General features: G+C 33.2%; 1 long non-coding RNA gene across 1 annotated transcript in view; it reads right to left on the reverse strand.

The window, feature by feature from the left end:
• Positions 1-830: 830 nt before the first annotated feature.
• LOC111084955 overlaps positions 831-19,471 on the reverse strand; it is a 24,564-nt gene continuing 5,923 nt past the window's right edge. The window contains exon 2 of the long non-coding RNA XR_002609831.1: positions 831-1,217. This is a non-coding gene — a long non-coding RNA (uncharacterized LOC111084955). The remainder of the gene's footprint in view (positions 1,218-19,471) is intronic.

The following is a 19,471-nucleotide window of genomic DNA, read 5'->3' on the forward strand; positions in this document are numbered from 1 at the left end:
AAACCTTTAAAACATCTCGAGTGAGCTTATTATTGTTTAAAAGTGTTAATAAAAATCTTTAGAACATCTCGACTGAGCTTGTCATTTAAAAGTGTTAATAAAACATTTATAATATCACGAGTGATCTTGTCATTGTTTAAAAGTGTTAATAAAATCTTTAGAACATCTCCACTGAGCTTGTCATTGTTTAAAAGTGTTAATAAAAACATTTAGGATATCACGAGTGATCTTGTCATTGTTTAAAAGTGCTGGTTTTTAGTGTTTTTTCCAACCCAAAAGAGTTCTTCACATAAAACAAACATTACATGGTATTCTACTAATGAATCTCTTGTTTTCTACAACCATCATAAGTTGTTTTTGCTTTCTTGTTTTATAGACAGGTATATATAATTAGTTACAATAATATATTTTTTTAATTATAATCAACCATTACTGATAATTATACAATGTGTTGTGCTCTTTCGTTCCTGAAGCCAAATTCTCACATCTATATATTATTATCTTTTATTCATTGGAGTTCTTAATTATTTGATAAATAATTACATCAACAATTACTTGCTTAAAACGAATGAAAAACTTCATATCATAAGCTAAATTATTTTCAAGAAAACTTGCGAGAGCCAGTCTATTTATTTAATTTTTAATCCTTAATTTTATTTGAATTATTTATTTTTACGGGATCGTCCTCATAATTACCATACCAATTAACTAAAAGCTAGCATCAGAGATTTATACTGAAATGATTTAAATTGGCATAGGAGTAAGTTGTATGTTTTTAAATCCATCATAAGTAGGAGCAAGCCAAATCTGAAAATCATCCAGTGTTGTTGTTTTTTTTTTCAATGCGTGTTTCATCAGCAAAGTCTATTTCAAATAAACTGGATCGCATGAGGCACTGAGTATCGGCATCAATGCCACGACGTTAGTTGAGTGGATCTTGTATAACACCATATGAATCATGGCGTCTCGTTCTTATCTACGTAGTGTGTGTACCAAACTGGCGAGACTGCTGAAAGGGCTAGCAGAAAAAAGGCTGATCCACGCCGCTGATATAAATCCCAAGCAAAGCTTTGAGGCGAACAGCTTCTAGTTCTAAGAGAAACGCAGATACAGTCCCAGTTGTGGTGATGAATGGAGCGTAGGCTCAAAAGACGGAAACTGTGAGGGGTTCGATTCAAATGACGTGCTCATGCCGTGCGAAGACGAGAAGAGTATCTCTGAATACAAAGATAACTTTCCTATTATGTATGAAACACGCGCACATGAAACGCGTAAAGAAAGCCTAAAATTATTTGCAACTATTTTCATTGCTGCAAGTTCTATCTTAAAAGACATTTTGTTCCTTAAAACAGGAAAATACATTCCATCATAGCGAAGTAAATATTAGTTGAACAAAAATACATTGGACAAAATGTTACCCTTCATGCAAAAATAAATAACATAAGTATACCAGTGCTGTAGACTCCAGCTTTATTAACTATAAACATCCATCAGTTAAGTTAGTGGCAAGGAGTGTTACTCAGTGTATATTAAAATACGGTGGGTAAGGGGGGATATATTATACCAGTGTATGTTTTATACACAGGCTTAGGAAACTTACAAGCAGGTCATATAGTTACTAATATAAAGCGACTTCTAAGTAGTGATATACAGAAGTTTCTAAATAATGAGTGTTATATAATGTCTTCTAAGTAATAGTATAAAGTGACTTTTATATAATTAGTGTTATATAATGTCTTCTGAATAGTAGTATAAAGTGGCTTCTAAATAATTAGTGTTATATAATGTCTTTTGAATAGTAGTATAAAGTCGGTTCTAAATAATTAGTGTTGTATAATGTTTTCTGAATAGTAGTATAAAGTGGCTTCTAAATAATTAGTGTTATATAATGTCTTCTGAATGGCAAAACAGAGAATCTTCTACAAAATTAGTATTACAAAATGTCTTATAAACAATAACACAGAGTAGTTTCTAAATAGTTAGTTTTACGAAATGTCACCTGAGAATGACAAGCTTGGCCTGTCCAAACTATAGTATTATAAAATGGATTCTAAATAGCAATTTAAAATGACTTTTAAATAGTTAGTATTATAACTTGTCTTATAACTAATAATATAAAGTGACTTTTAAATAATTTTTACTGTAAAACGTATTTGTTTTTAAATTATTACTCTAATGTGACTTATAAACAATTATTACCACAAATAATCCTTCGAAATAATAGCTAGTACTATAAAGTATTCTTTTAAATTATTGGCATTGTAAAGTTCGTTCGAAATAGTGAATACTATAAATAAAATACCTGAATTGTTTATTTAGTACTATATCACGTATTTAGTATAATTAGTATCATAAAATGATTCTTCTAAATAGTTAGTATTATAAAGTGACTTCTAAACACCTAATACAAGTCTTCACATTGATTAATTGTAGTATCTTACTACAAGTACCATGAATTGTGAAGCGTTGTGCCAAACAAACAAATACTTAAATTGTACAACATTAAAAAGGATTAAAACAATAAGTCTCCTCGCGAATACTGAGCGCGAAATTTCAAAAACAATTATCTGCGGAGTCACTGACGCATTTATAATTTATATTATCATACATTAAAAGTCTTAATTAATTAATGGCATTGTTGGAATTAACATGTGGTTCATGGTTTCATTTGTGTGGGCTATTTGTGATCTATCTCACGCAGGGAATCAAACCCAGATTTTAGCATTGTACATTCTGAAAATAACCGCTGATCCATCAAGGGACAAATTATTTGATACTGTACAATTAATGTATAAGAATTTGGATATGATTACTTTTTATATATTTGGTGTTTCGTAAACGTGATTATCAAACCTGAGACATGGATTACTTGCTATGTTTTCTAGATAGGAAACTATTTACTTATTAATATACAAGTAAGTATTACAATTTAAATGCACTGGACAAAACACAAATATGTAAATAAAAATGAAGAGACGTGTTCTGTACGATGAAGAACAATATGCTATATGCAATTGTACCTCAAAATTAATAAATTATTCTTTAGTGTGTCCTTTTTTTAAATTATAAACTATACAATTCGGGTACTTTTTATTGCCTATTACTTCATTTAGGATCTTAATCAAAAAATGAAACAGTGCATTATGTTCATAGTTTTCATGAAGCCTAATGCCAATAATGACAGGCTTGTTTTTGTAATCGTGTTACCAAAACAAATGCATATTTTTAACACGGATAATTCGTATTTTGTATGTTTCTCTGAGAAAAAAAAAGAGTTTAGAAGCTAAAACTTTAGACAGCTTGATTTATCCTGCTGTATACTGTTCTCTGAGTTTGTTGTCTAACTCAGCACTGCTCATGAATCAATGAACTACAGACAAATGGATTCACGCATCTTGCAGTAAGAGCGGAATAGAGAATCCTCAGTGGAGCAAGTTCTGTGGGGATTTGTTCGAGTCTAAATTTAGTCCTAATCCTGTGAAAGAAAACTGATACGGAAACTCAGTTAATAAATGAAGCTGAAGGGAAAATATTGCAGAGGCGGGAGTTGAGATCTAATGAAACTGGCATATTTCTGTAATAATAATAGAGCGCAGAGGTAATTTAATATTTAGGATGTCATGCAAAGGATTTATAACACATAGTTTCATGTCGTTAAACAAGCATTTGTGCAGAAACTGGTTACTTTTTTATGAATTTAAATCATGCATAAGTTTTAAGTAATTATACATAAAACCAACAGATGTTGATACCATAAACTCTTTGTAGATGTGTATCAGCATTTCAAAAAACAGAAACACTCAATGTTAAGTTCTAACTTACTTCTTTATTTATACCTATATTAGTACCTAATTACATATTACTTTAAACTCCCCCCCCAAGAACAAACACTGATAATATTTTACTTCATGACATGAGTTATAGTATTCTACTGACATCTTATTACTGTCCTTATACTTGTTTATGTTACTTTTCCAATTATATTGCGGCAAAATTTGATTACTGTTCGTTATGACCTATTGTCGTTTGATGCAAAAAGTTAAGAACGAGATTCAGATTGTTTGGTAACCTAAATATCTAGCGACTATGTTTAGTATCTAGTTCATTGAAGGCCTTTTTAGACACTACTTTCACTGCCAGGATTTACAATGGTTGTTAATATGCTTTATGGATCTCCGCCTCATAAAGCGGATAGTCAACAAGAGAAACTCGACGGGTAGCCTAAGCTCTCAAAAGTTTCTTCCTAACGATAAGATGGACTTCCAACAAATCGATCGAGCACTTTCTGTTAACTCGACCGTGGGGTGGCCCCATCAACAGAGCGACATCTTACTCTTCCTTATATTCTACAAGCCTTTCGGGTAATTTAGTTAGCATTAGATTCTATTTTTCATCTATAATAATGTATTTCTTGTTTCCAAAGAAACAAAACAAAACAAGTGATGACAGACACATCAAATTCACAGTTTAAGTTTTCCTACTGATGGACAGTTTACAGTGAGGATTATTCTACTGATGGACAGTTCAGTTCACTGTGTGGATTATCCTACTGGTGGACAGTTCAGTTCAGAGTGTGGATTATCCTACTGGTGGACAGTTCACAGTGAGGATTATTCTACTGATGGACAGTTCACAGTGTGGACTATCCTACTGATGGACAGTTCACAGTGTGGACTATCCTACTGGTGGACAGTTCAGTTCACAGTGAGGATTATTCTACTGATGGACAGTTCACAGTGTGGACTATCCTACTGGTGGACAGTTCAGTTCACTGTGTAGATTATCCTACTGGTGGACAGTTCAGTTCAGAGTGTGGATTATCCTACTGGTGGACAGTTCACATGAGGATTATTCTACTAATTGACAGTTCACAGTGTGAATTATTCTACTGATGGACAGTTCAGTTCGCAGTGTGGATTATCCTACTGGTAGTGGACAGTTCACAGTGCGGATTATCCTAATGATGGACAGTTCACAGTGTGGATTATCTTATGTGAACTGTGCATCACTAAGATAATGCACACTGTGAACTGTCCATCAGTAGGATAATTCGCACTGTAAACTGTCCACCAGTGTGAATTATAATGCACAGTTCGCAGCGAGGATTATACTGATGCACATTTCGCTCTGTAAGTTATCCTAATGACGCACAATTTACAGTGAGAATTATCCTACTGATACACATTTCACAGTGTGCACTATCTTAGTGATGCACAGTTCACAGTGTGAATTATCCTACTGAAAAAGTTCACAGTAAGGATTATCCTACTGACGCTTATAAATAGTTCTGTGGGGATTAGGAAAAATAGTTATCGTCGTAACTAAACGAGACACTTTATAAACGTAAAATCTGATTAATTTTACTTAATCATCATCCTTCAGGCTTCTACTTTTGGAACTTATATTTCATAGCAATCTTAAACTTTTAGTAGGTACGTAATAAAAATGGTTATGTATTTTTTATACGGATTGAGCATGCGTACCAATAATGTCTGCGTCAGTTTAAAGACGCTTCTGGATATTGTAAGGTAGTTCTTATGTTGTGCTAATTTCATTCTTGATCATAGTGTTTTATCATTGTTGTCTTGATCATAGTGTTTATCATTGTTGTCTTGATAACAGTGTTTTATCATTGTTGTCTTGAGCACATTGTTTTATCATTGTTGTCTTGATCATAGTGTTTGATCATTGTTATCTTGATCATAGTGTTTGATCATTGTTGTCTTGATTATAGTGTTTTATCATTGTTGTGCAGATGAGTAAGATGAACTAACTCGGATTATCATCATAGTGAAACCGGACTGTAGAGAAAAGTGTGACAGATAAGCTTGGAGTGACTCATTCTGTGATTGGTGAGGGTATGACGTCATTTTCTGGTTCCCAAGAGCTCAGCAAGTACCACCCATTCATCAGGTTTGTCAATTTTCCTAAGCCTCGGTTTTGTAGCCAATCAAGATCAAGCATGATGGCTACTCCGTAGCGCGCATTGTGTGAACAAGGCTATGCTATTATAGACAGCATACTCCTCGTGTAGTGATTTGTATATAGGCATTGATCTGGAGAACCACGTGGTAGTAGCCTGTAATTAGCTGCACATGAATCACAAAAGCCAACGCAGACTTTCTGTTATTAATTAAAGTTTTTATAATAACACTTGTATATTGTAACAGGTGTCCCAGAACAAGAACTAGCATATTCTGGGTGTGGAAAGTGGGCATCACTTACAACCATTTTATTTTGTTTTTCCTTTAGAACACCGATAGATGAATATTGATAATTTAGTTTAGAACCAAATATTAATTTTGAAGGGTTGATATAAGTATATATATCAAAGTCAAGTCACTGAAAGTATGTCAATAATATTTTATCATCCAAGTATTAAAGTAGGTTAGACCTCGACTGGTAAAGAGAGGAGCAACAATTAACACTACACATTTACACAGATTTTCACACATTATAACTAGATTTACTGATGGCTATCCATATGAAGCCAACCGCTTTTAAAATGATTTTTTAAAACTATATATGCAACAACTTGCTTGTTGGTCCACGACATGATTGATTACAGGGTCCATAAAACATTAGAATCACACACAAAAATATAAACAAATAATAATAATAATACCGTCAATATTGTAGCTACTTCAACTAGTTGTTTTTGGGGTTGTCTATGTTTCTTACATAGTGACCTCAACCATTTCTTTGTTGGTTGTTTACACTGAGCGTTGTAACTACAAAAATCTTATAAAGTTACTCAATATGTTGGAATTTATGGACCTCACTGATAGTGGCCATTCTAAAAAGAAGTCGGTAATTCGAATGCCAAAGTGCCTTGTCGTAACATTATTAGTTTTACGAAAGTGTTATGTACAGGCGTTTAGGAGTCGTGCCAATATAAGGTTATCAATTTGTCAAAATATTGCAAAATTGGTAGAAAGATAGCAAATTTACGAATTGGAAGACTTTTTTTTATCATAGTAACACATATTTTGCAAGGTTCTGTTGTTGGCTAAAATCGACTTCGGGGGTAGGGGGGGTAGGTTGTGACCAATAAAAACAGTTCCGCGTGTTGTAGAGGCAGACGGTTGTCATGGGAGACACGCAGCTGGTCACTCCTGCTGAGAGCACAGTTATGGTCTTGACATCTTCATGGACCCAGCTGAACCTCTAGCTATAATCCTACAAAATCACTAGGTCAAGCCAGGAAATTGGAAAGCGGTCATGTCTGATTGTTCTGTAAAGAATGAGTTCAAAAAGGTCGTTTCGTGTTCAGCGGTGGTCCACTTTAATCGTTTCTGTTGTTAGAACATGTATTATTAGGTATTCAACCATGAACATGTACATACAGTTATGACATGAATAGACTGAAAATGATGTCTTATGTACAAACCTCAATTCAAGATCTCATATGACAAAGTTATGCATTTAGGATTTTATTAAATGGTTCTATAAACTGATTAATTAGAAACAAAGGTAATTATATATTGTGGTAGTATATAAGTATTCATGATAATGTTTTGTAAAACGTTAAATCGTACTGAATTGTGTCTTTATATTGCATACTATAGAAGTAGGCTTATTCAGGCATCATTTACAAGTTAATACTTGTAAGAGCATTAAAGGATTAATGCTAGTAAATTCAGACAATTCATATTTAATGCTTATTAGCGTATATGAGCTCTACCTCTTTTTGAAATTAGCATAATAATTAAAGATCTAACTTGAAACTTTATCACAGTGTACCATCATAAATGTTTCATTAAAGATCCAATCTGAGAATTTCGCATGACACAATGTAATGACATCAACATTTCATTAAAGATCCAACATGAGAATTTCGCATGACACAATGTAACGACATCAACATTTCATTAGAGATCCAACCTGATAGTTTCGCATGACACAATGTAACGACATCAACATTTCATTAAAGATCCAACCTGAGAATTTCGCATGACACAATGTAACGACATCAACATTTCATTAAAGATCCAACCTGAGAATTTTTTATCATACAATGTAATAACATGAACGTTTCGTTAAAGATCCAACCTGAAAATTTTCCATGAAACAATGTAACAACATGAATATTCCACTAAATATCCAACTTGAGAATTTCCTATAGTACAATAAACAACACGAACATTTCCTTAAAGAGCCAACCTGATAATTTACCATGATAAAACGTAACAAACATTTAGTTAAATATTCAACATGACACGATACAGTGTAACAAAAGGAACGTTTCATTAACGATTCAGTCTAAAACTTTACCATAAGACAGTGTACCGAAATATATGTTTCATTGAAGATAAAGCGCAAAATGTTACCAGAATAAGAATAATATTGATACCGTTTTTTAGATAATGTTAAAAAAAATGTAAAGTCTAGATATGATGTGATATCCTGGCAAATAGCACATTGGAACGTAACTCGACAGACATGCTCTGAGGTAAGACCACTTTTCAGCTTTATTACGTTGATAAGGCTACTTGGCTTAAATCTACGCTAGTGTTCTGCATGAAATATCGCATTTAAAATGAGATCGTTGTTGTGACAAGCGGGACCATAAAGATTATCTAAGATGGTGTAGCTTACAACAAGTAGTTGTCCAAAGCAGCAGCACTAAATAAAGTATAAAAAAAATTAGGCATCCTCTTATGTTAAGTACCCATTACTGTCACCTCTTGACCCAAAAGATTCAACGATGACATTTAAGAAAATGCTACAACTCTTAAAACACCATAAAAATGATGAACACCAGCACATCTCGGTAAGAACGAGCTATAAAGTGGACGGGTACCTAGCAAGACCTCGTACCTTTATTATCCTTTATTAAACTGACCAACACTAGGCATCAGTAGTTTATACAATAGTTCGCACACTTTACGCATCCATACTTTGGAATCGGATATCATTACCGCGCCTATTGGATGCGATATAATTCGAAACGGTAGTGAAATTTGAATTGTTTACAGCGAGATATAAAAAGTAGCATCTGATAAAAAGGCTTTGGCGTCACGTACTTAACGAGGTGGCCTTCACAAATCACGTAAGTATCAATACATTCAGATTAAGTACAGTTCCTGTTACTTTTACAATAAAGATCTGCACAAGACATTATTTTGTACAAATACTTTACTGGAACTTAAAGTGATATTTGCCTTTTTGCAAATTTCACACCTTTACAAAAAAAATTATAACATTATTAACGATTTATAAATTATATAGATTGATTCGCAAATATAATAATTATTAGTACTTATAAAAAATGTTATAAGTAGATTACACGTGCGTTTAATATTATACATCTACAGTTTACATGATCTTTTTTTTTTGGAACTTATAACATTTGTAATTCTCACACATTTTTTAATGAGATAATAAGACAAGATAAGAGAATATAAGCAATTTCTAGCAAGGAATTCTAAACTTAATTATTGTAACAATTTTGTATTTTTGACATTTAATCTACGCACACACGAAATTTAGGCTTAAATATTTACCCAAAAGCACAAAATTTGAACGCACGATCTTTCTCAGTTACTTTATTTATATAACCTCAAGCTTAGCAGGATCAGTAATAATTAAATGACAATGATTAAGCAGTCTACTTACTCCCTACGAATCACCCTTTTCACTCTGTGTTGATGAAGTCTTTGTATATGCGATATAAGTTATACCATTCATTCAGACAGCAATAACTTTAATTTCAATAAAAAAGGATAAAAATAACTATAGTTAGCTGATGGTGCAGCAAAAATTTATTATTATTTTCATATAATGAAACTAGCCATGTTCTTTAATATTGTGCTAATATAAAACAAAATTATAAACCAGAATTATTTTCATAAGGAGTTTGTGACAAAGCCTAGTTACTGTAGAACAAATGTAAGAGCTGCTTTACTATTTTTAACATGCTAAGTTTATTTACGAGTTTATGACTATGTCGTCGCATAAAAATATTTGTATTTGTTTATTGCATTTCATGGCAAAGCTACTTAGGATATCTGCAGGCGACCCTAAATTTGAACCACTAACCAGAAGGAAAGCAGCCAGTCAACATCACCTCACCGCTCACTATGCACATTAAGGGATTGACTGTCACTCTTGTGACGAATCCTCAGTTTAAAGTGCGGGGAATACTTTATGGTGACACACGGATTCGAACCCGATTCGTATGCTGCGAAACCCAGAGCTCATCTATAGGGCCATCCTATGTTCTTGCATTGAAAGTACACGCCTTTCAGTTACAAAACGATAAATATAAAACTAACAAGATATATTGTTATTAAATAAATATTATGTACAAGTAGTTGAATATAAGTTCTTATTAAAGTTGCTCATATGATATATATATATATATTGACATATAATTTTCAGCGACATATTAACATTTGTTTGGCGCAAATGTTGAGATTTATACAAAGCTCACCAGATGGCGATTATGTAGATCACGCCTCTCCGTTTATCTTTATTGGATGGAACAAATCACGTGCTTGGAAAATCTACCAATTGTATGTAAAAATATTTCTAAACTACTTTAAATAGTTTTTGTACATGGTTTTTCACTGTTCTTGGTGTAGTGTAAATTATAGTTTTCAGAAATCATAAAAAATATGTTTATTGACTAATAACCCGTGTTTTAATTCGTGCGTGTTTATTGACTAATAACTTTCATGTATGTGTTCAGCATATAACATGTTTTTATTCATCTAGTAATCAAATAATCTTTCTAAACATACCATTTATCTAATATTACATATTATAGAACGATATGCTATATTAATATTTTTAAAAAACGTGCATTTGGCTTCGTGACTAAATACATTTTGCACTGCACTCATTATCCTTCTGTGGATTTACACTGACTCCCGCATGTTTATTAAACAGATCATGTACTCATTATCCTTCTGTGGATTTACACTGACTTCCACATGTTTGTTAAACAGGTCAGCATTTGCTGTTCAACGCTGATTGATTAAAAAAAACGTAAAAAGACGTAATTTAAAATATCCCTTTCATAACTGGCCTTTATGTGATAACTTTGAGTTTTCCAAACCCATGAAACCTGTAACAATAAACACCGATACTATGAATATTTAGTTTTTACAAAAGGCAATTAAAAATGCCGAACTGGGAATATCTATGCAACACGTTTATACAAATGATGTATATTAACGTTAAAAATAATTAAACATGTTAACTCAATACTCAAATATGATAAGGAAAAAACTAGAAATCCACACAACCGGGGTTAAAATGAGTGAAGTAACATAAATGTATCAGTTTAAGTCCGAAAAATAACAATTAAAAAATTTTTAATATATGTAAGGTACTAGATAGGTGGGCGGATAGATAGTCGTATTTTGTGATCCAACTAAAAATTCCAATTTGAGCGTAACACAATTATAAGACTATACAATTATGATAAAGGTTATTACCCTACTTGGGTACTTACAAACAAATTATAAGTAGTCTCTAAATGCATTATACAGTGTATAACAAGCAATAATCAGGTTATTAAAAAATATTTGCAGGATTTGCAAAATGTCCGTCTATTCAACAGTACCTCCATTTTCAAATGTTAATATTTTATCGAGATGTGTATGATGACCTAATGAAATTTTATGAGAGGAAGATGGATAATTTATGAGAAGGAAAGACACAAGGGGAATCTTATTAAATTTAACCACTTTGGCCGTACAGCATTACTCATCGACACCGCCATGTAAATCAGGGTTATTTTGTGTGTTTCTGCTTACACCATCTGTATGTTAAACAGGTGTCTTTAGCGTGTGTCTTCCGTACAGAGTCAAACTCTAAAAATGTTGTCTTTGAGGTCGAATACAATTTTATAAATAAAAAAAGGGATTTGTTTCTTAACGTTCAGGCGCGTATTTCAACAATGAGATGGTTCTCGTATCAGGAGTCGATTCGCCATCATGTGAGGCCATTCCCGACGGGCTTGGTTTTTAAATCTTGACGAAGTCATCGTAAAATAACCATAACAATGACTTTACACACACGAATATACCGCTAACGCGTGTTGTGCTTACTGAATCTATTTTATATGCAATAAAGATTCCAAATAGCAGACAGTAATCTTTTCAACGCGACAAATTCGATTCTGTCTACTGCATGACGCGCCTCATTCTCATATCTATATTGTGTTTGTTTTACACTCGTGAAAATTATTGACGAATCATTCGTGCATCCACAAAAAACAAAAACACAACACAAAAAATATCGCCATAACTGTTAATACTGTCGTTATCATACACACATTTTCATGCTTATGGTTACATGTTACAAGCGGATGTGGTCTCTTCAACGAACATAGTTACGTGGCAAGCAAAGACATTAAGCCTTTTTATGGCTCTTTTACAATTTAATGTTTATATGAACGACTGTTGCTTCGGCACCAAGATAAAGATTGTCTTATTACTATAGAATGATTTACTAGTACTTGGCCTGGTAGCAGAAAACGTAACAATGTTATATTGTTTTTATTTATTTCACTCATTATTTTAGGAAAAAGTATATACATCGGGTAAATAGAAAACATTGGAACATTTAAGATCGCTAAGTCAAATGATTGTTTGTGTAATGTTAATTATAAATGTACACAATGGGCTATTTGTGTTCTGTCCACCACTGGTATCAAAACCTGGTTTTAGCGTTATAAACCTTCAGAGTTACCGCTGTGTTACTGGGAGACAAGTCATATGAGATCAGTACTATGATAACTTTGTAACTGCCCGAAAGACCTGGTCCGAATACATTTCAGATGTATATGTGAACAACTGTCACACACACACACATATATATATGAAACATTAACTGTTCATATAGCCCTGAACTCTATCACATACATATATGAAATATTAACTGTCCAACTAGTTCTGAACTCTATCATATATACATATATGTGTATATGAAATATTAACTGTTCATATTGTGCTGAACTACTGTCAAATACATGAAATACTAACTATTCATATAGTCCTGAACTATTTTCACATTCATGAAATACTAATTGTTCATATAGTCCTGAACTACTATCACATACATGAAATATTAACTGTTTGTATAGAACTGAACTACTGTCACATACATGAAATACTAACTATTCACATAGCCCTGAACTATTGTCACATACATGATATATTAACTGTTCGTATAGTACTGAACTATTTTCACATTCATGAAATACTAATTGTTCATATAGTCGTGAAATACTGTCACATACATGAAATATTAACTGTTCGTATAGTCCTGAACTACTGTCACACACACACACACACACACACACATATATATGTACAAGTGGGATTGATCGTCACATTATAACAGCTTTACGGCTGAAAGGGCGATCATGTTAGGTGATGGGATTCGAATTCGCGACTCAGAGATTGCGAGTCGAGCGCCCTAACCACCATGTTCTACAAATAACCTATTACATTACTTCAAAAATGTCAACAATGAATTGAATACAGTATGCATTGTACGTATATCAGATGATTTATTATTTAAAATGTTCAAATCACAAAGGTATTTGCAATTATTGTTAAAGCTAGCATATTTACGTATTTATTTGCAACTTTAAGAAATAACATTATCTGAGTTATCTCGTTACTTGATAATTTTCCTATCAATTTCGAAGAGTGCACCCCATTCACTCTTCTCTCGCTCTTTCGTAAATGTTTCTGGTTAAGTGTGTTTTTTAAGTACGTTGGCTTCACGTGACCCGTATATATATATATTTTCCCCTGCAATTGCATGAACGTCACGTAGTTAGGTAACAGGAGGCAACTAAGAGCCAAACCCTAGACTAATGAGACTGAAATCCTGTAGCCTTCGCTATGCTTCAATAGAAATGAACATGCGGCTTAAGAAAAAGGGGGGCTGCGTGAGGCAAAAACTTATCAGTGAAGTTTGAGATAAATAGACCTTAAGGTTAGATGGCAGCAATTCGTTTTGAGGACTTTTGACAAGTCTCCACTGAAACGTGCGTTTTGGTAATAATAAAGACCACTGTCCATAAAAACTTGATAAGTAAAAAAAAACAACACACACACACAGACAGCGCTGTCCCTAAACATATCATTCGAGCTTTTCTTACATCTGTCGTTCATGCTGATTTCTGTTGTCAAGATTAGCTTCTCTGTATACCGACATGAGAGCTGGCGGATAAAAAGTTGGTTTATATGTAATCCTGAAGTAAAGCAGTTACTGTCTTATAGAAATTTCCGCTCGACAAGGTTGTGTTCCGACAAGACACATTCTATTCACGTTTTTACGTCGTTCTTCTCAACAGACAATTCTACATATTTAGTGTTTTATATTGCGTATAAAAAGTATTTTCGTTAGACTGAAGACAGAAAGATTAATACGAAACATTTTTTTTTTCAGATTGCTCAGATAAATTTTAATGGGTGACAGTAGAGCAGATACTCCAGTGTAGCTGATCAAATCAAAATTGATTCTGTTTTTGAATCAAACAGGTAAAGTTAAAATGGATGTAATTAATGAATCCACCAGGCAGTTTCAAAACTGATTCTGTTCTTAAATCAAACAGATAACGTTAGAATGGATGTTGTTTTGTCGAATCCAACAAGCATTTTCAAAACTGATTCCGTACTTAAATTAAACAGATAATGTTAGAATGTATGTTGTTTTGTTGAACACAACAAGTATTTTGAAAACTGATTCCGTTCTTAAATTAAACAGATCGCATTAGAATGGATGTTTTTTGTCGAATCCAACAAACATTTTCAAAACTGATTCCATTCTTAAATCAAACGGATAACGTTAGAATGGATTTTGTTTTTTTGGAATCCAACAAGCATTTTCAAAATTGATTCCGTTCTTAAACTAAACAGACAACGTTAGAATGGATGTTGTTTTATCGAATCCAACTATCATTTTCAGAACGTATTCGGTTATTGACACTAAACAAAGTTCAATAGGATAGATTTTATTATTCAGACTAACAGGTCATATGAAAGTATACTATGTTATTAAATCCAACAGTTTCAGAAATATAAAGGGCATACAAAAATATTACCTATAGTCGCTATTTTGACAGTTGTGACTAGAGCCTGGTCATTTTGATCTTTAGAATATCAAAATTTAGTTTCTCCCAAATATATTTCAGAATAATTCGCATGTAACTGCTGCCTTATTATAGATGTAAATAGCTTTTTTTTAAAATGAACGTAATTCTATTTAACTTATGTTTAATAGAAATTATCAGCACAGAATTACCAATAACGCTTACTAATGTCTTACAAAATGTATGATAATGATTTTATTCAAATTTATTATGTAAAAAAATCTAAGCCTAAAACAACGGTGCATTTAAACATTTTATTCAGTAAGTTAAGATTAGAATGTTAAAGCTGTGATAGTGTAAACATAAATTGTTTGTAGAAATAGTAGAGTCTGCTAAAGTAAGTCCAGCGCAAGAGGTATTTTGTTTGCACTTTTAAAGGTGGAGACATTGAAAAGGGCACTTTTCGTCCTTACGGTTTACGACGAAACTAGGAAAGTTCAGTAATTAACCTCGACTTAAAGATATGTACAAAGTTATCCCTTGGTCATTCAAGGTTTATTCGCGAGTATTGAACATATATCAGAGTCAACGTAATTACAATAAGATGATAAGCTCTATTATTTCATTTTACGACTTGTTTTTGCAACAAAAAAAAGCGGTCGAATAATTTATTTGATATCAACTTGAAGTTATTATGTGTTGAAAAACAACCAACAACAATGTGCATTTTTCTAAAAGTCACGTAAATGTCAAAAGGTGGGCGATTGGTTGGGAAGTTCCATGCAAGGCCTCCCACTGCCGGGACTACTTTTTTTTTAAAGCCGTTTGCTCTTATTGGCCGATGTTGAAGCAGCAATAAAAGATTACCTGAGGTAACAAGAGTGTACCAAGACCTTCAAGAAAGTAGATAATTTCTTCAACTTACAATAGTACACAGATGACGCTACTCAAAATTATCGATCAAACGTCCCGTTCTCCAAAGTAAGAAAGACAAAGGTTGAATAATGATAGTAATATACTTGAATGATCATCCTCCCCTTCCCCCCTGCATATTAATAATTACAAAGCGCGCATGCACGAAATGAGGATTTGAATTAATTACTTTTCTTTTTCTCTTTCAAACGTGAGAGATCAAGAGAAACTTTTTATTCTATAGTTGGCCTCTTTTCAACCCTCCTCTTTTACACTATATCTTAATGATTTACGTTAGTGATTGGGACATTTCCATCTTGCTGGGCTCCCCACAAATCATGTTACTCGAGTTGCTTGCTTGCCCGACCCACAGGCTGGTGATTTATCTACCAGATGCCAATGAGAGCTTAAGTAAGGACTCTAGGACCCCGCGGCTCCGGCGAAAAGGAACTAAGGGAGGACATCCTTTATTTCACTAGTGATGCATGGTTTCTCCATCTATTTTTTCCGCTCTGAGGATTTTCAAAAATTCCGTCTGTCATCAGAATAAATGGCGCCTTTTTCGTTTCCGCTGGATTCGACTTTCGTGACTTTACTTTGTCACCGAGTTTATTTGCTAACAAAGGATCGATATATTGTAACTGTAAGGACAGAGTTGAAAATTGCAAAAATCAGTGTTAAAAATAGTTTACAGCGACCTCTCATTATTATAATTTTTGCGCATGTTATATGGTATTTTCTTCAAATAATTCCAAATTTGCATTTTTCATATAATAAAACGCTCGTAAACAAAGTGATAACGTTGCCAGTCTAAACCTGGAATATGAAGATATTTTGCAGCATTATCGAAAAACAAAAATCAACAAACATAAATTAACGCATTACCTAAATATTTATCACGGCAATTTATGGCTTCTAGACTTTTAGGAAACAGGGAACGTTTAATTATCTTTTCCAACATCCACCGCTTAGATGAACGAGAAAAAACGGTCGTGGAAGATATCACTTAAGAGAATGTGTTTCAGAGCACAGATGTGGAAACAGCGGAAAAGCATTAGAGAGGTAATGATGCGATAGTGTTGATGGGATGAGGTGTGGCTCTATAGAAAAGAAAAAAGATACAAGAGAGGCAGCTAATAGATAGTGGGGGAGCCACTAGGATAACTATATGGCGGATCTTGGGCTTCGCTAAGAAAATTCATCAAAGCTCGTGCAACGCCATTAGTATTGGCGGACGATCGATTTTCCAATAAACGTCTGAGCGATGCGAGCAATCCCATTAACTCAATTGTTTTCTTTAGCCCGAATAAGAGGGAACTGAAAAAGGTCATTAAAAGACAAACTAAGGAGAAAGAAAATGTACAGGAGTTCAGAAGGAAACGCATATAAACCCAACAGTCATATCAGCCAAATTAAATTAATAATGACATTTCATATATATATATATACATATATATATTACATTGGTTTATGTCACGAAGCACTTAAAATCTGTGAAACTAAAAAGATGACAAGAGAATATTAAGACAAAATCGATAAACTTGATAATTTTCCTGTATACTTATGCTATTTAGTTCCGTTTACTGTTTAAAAACTATAAGCACGTGGTTTTATTATATCTGTTTAAATTCAGTCTAAACTGCAGTCAAAAAATTGAAATAGATTCGTCAAACTTTCGCAGTACGAGATACACTTGTTGGCTGTAATATTGTAAAAACACATACGTATGTTCGAGTTAGAATTCGACGATTTTCACTAACGAAAAAAATTAAGGAAATTACTTAACTCATAACAACAGCTGCATGACGAAAAGCATGGGGTTTTCATTGCGTGAAGAGTGTTAAAACTATAATATAAACTCTGCTTGTTAGTAAGATATTTATTATGAGAAAAGGCATGGGGTTTTCACTGTGTGAAGAGTGTTAAAACTATAATATAAACAATGCTTGCTAGTAAGATATTTATTATGACAAAAGGCATGGGGTTTTCATTGCGTGGAAAATGTTAAATCTATAATATAAACTCTGCTTGTTACTAAGATATTTATTATGCAACGTACACGCTTCAAATACATAAACAAAAATTGTAGAGGCTACAAAATAAGCATTATGACCTATCAACAAATTTCATCATTCATTTACATAGATGAAACGTTATAGCGCAAAAAAAAAGATAACGTTCTGATTACGCTTTGGAGAGAAACAGTTAAGACCGTTTGACACAAGATGTAGAGATTTGGTACTACCATGAATGTATCTTAAAAAGGTCTTTGGTAAAACCTAAAAAGCGGTAGACGTTAGATATGATTATCGAAGCTGAATTATATATTTCTGATGTGGTTTGTATAATTTTTGTAGCAATATATATATATATATACCTTGTATAATTGTCAAACTTTAACAGTGGCAGGGAATTAGTTTAAAGGACATTCTATGAATTGCCTAGCCGGGATGTTCGGGGATATTATCCCTCTCATCGTCAAACTTCTTAACATTCTGCTGCTAAAGGCTGAGGAATATTTTTTTCAAAGGGAATTTAATTTCGCAGCTTTGAAACTGATCGTTTAATTTTGATTTTTTTTAGTTACTCGAGTACTGCTTTCATTTTCAAGCGAACATGACGCTATAAGTATTTGTACAGTTTAGCACAGTCTTTGTTGACATAATTACAATAATTACTGATTGTCGAATCAGTTTACTTTTATGAAATATATATTAAATATTAACTACACTTATTTCATATCTGCGTTTAAATTGACTACAAGTTTGCAACTACTCAGGGTAGGTCGAGCATACTTAAAAATCAAACTAAAACATTTTGGTATTTTCGACTTGCACCACGCATTATGTGACACATGCATGGATAAGCGGTCAAGTGAGAGACCTCAAGGTTCAGGCATAATAGCCCTTAACTTAGAACTGCTGATCAGAAGTATAGTTAGCAGCACCTATCGACAAAAAAGCAAGATTGACTGTTAAATTCATAACGCGCTCTCAGTTAAAAGTGTAGATCATGTTATTATAATTTTTAACTTTCTTTAACACAAACAGGAGTTTATCATGAGGTATTTCTATAAACCTAAATAAAATCACGACCTATATCTCCAAAATGTAGCTTTATTAGCTCAATATTTCGCTATTACAGCTTCGTCAGAAGCTATCGATATCCTAAAATATTGAGCTAATAAAGTTTTATTGGTTTTATTTACGTTTATAGATCATCTTCTTATTTTTCTTAACACAAAGCTACACAATGGGTTATGTGCGCTCTATCCCGGATTATGGCCCGGCATGTCCAGGTGGTTAGGGCACTCGACTTGCAATCTGAGGGTCGCGGGTTCGAATCCCCGTCACACCAAAACATGCTCACCCGGTGTCCGAACTAGGACGTAAGTCCTACTTCCGGATATTCACCTTCAACAGCATTTGGAGGTGTGAGAAACACCATACGAAACTACTGTTTTGAATTTTAGCGTTTTATATCCGCAAACTTACATCTGAC

Source organism: Limulus polyphemus, unplaced genomic scaffold (genome assembly GCF_000517525.1).
Source record: "Limulus polyphemus unplaced genomic scaffold, Limulus_polyphemus-2.1.2 Scaffold183, whole genome shotgun sequence".
In the NCBI taxonomy this organism is placed as follows: domain Eukaryota; kingdom Metazoa; phylum Arthropoda; class Merostomata; order Xiphosura; family Limulidae; genus Limulus; species Limulus polyphemus.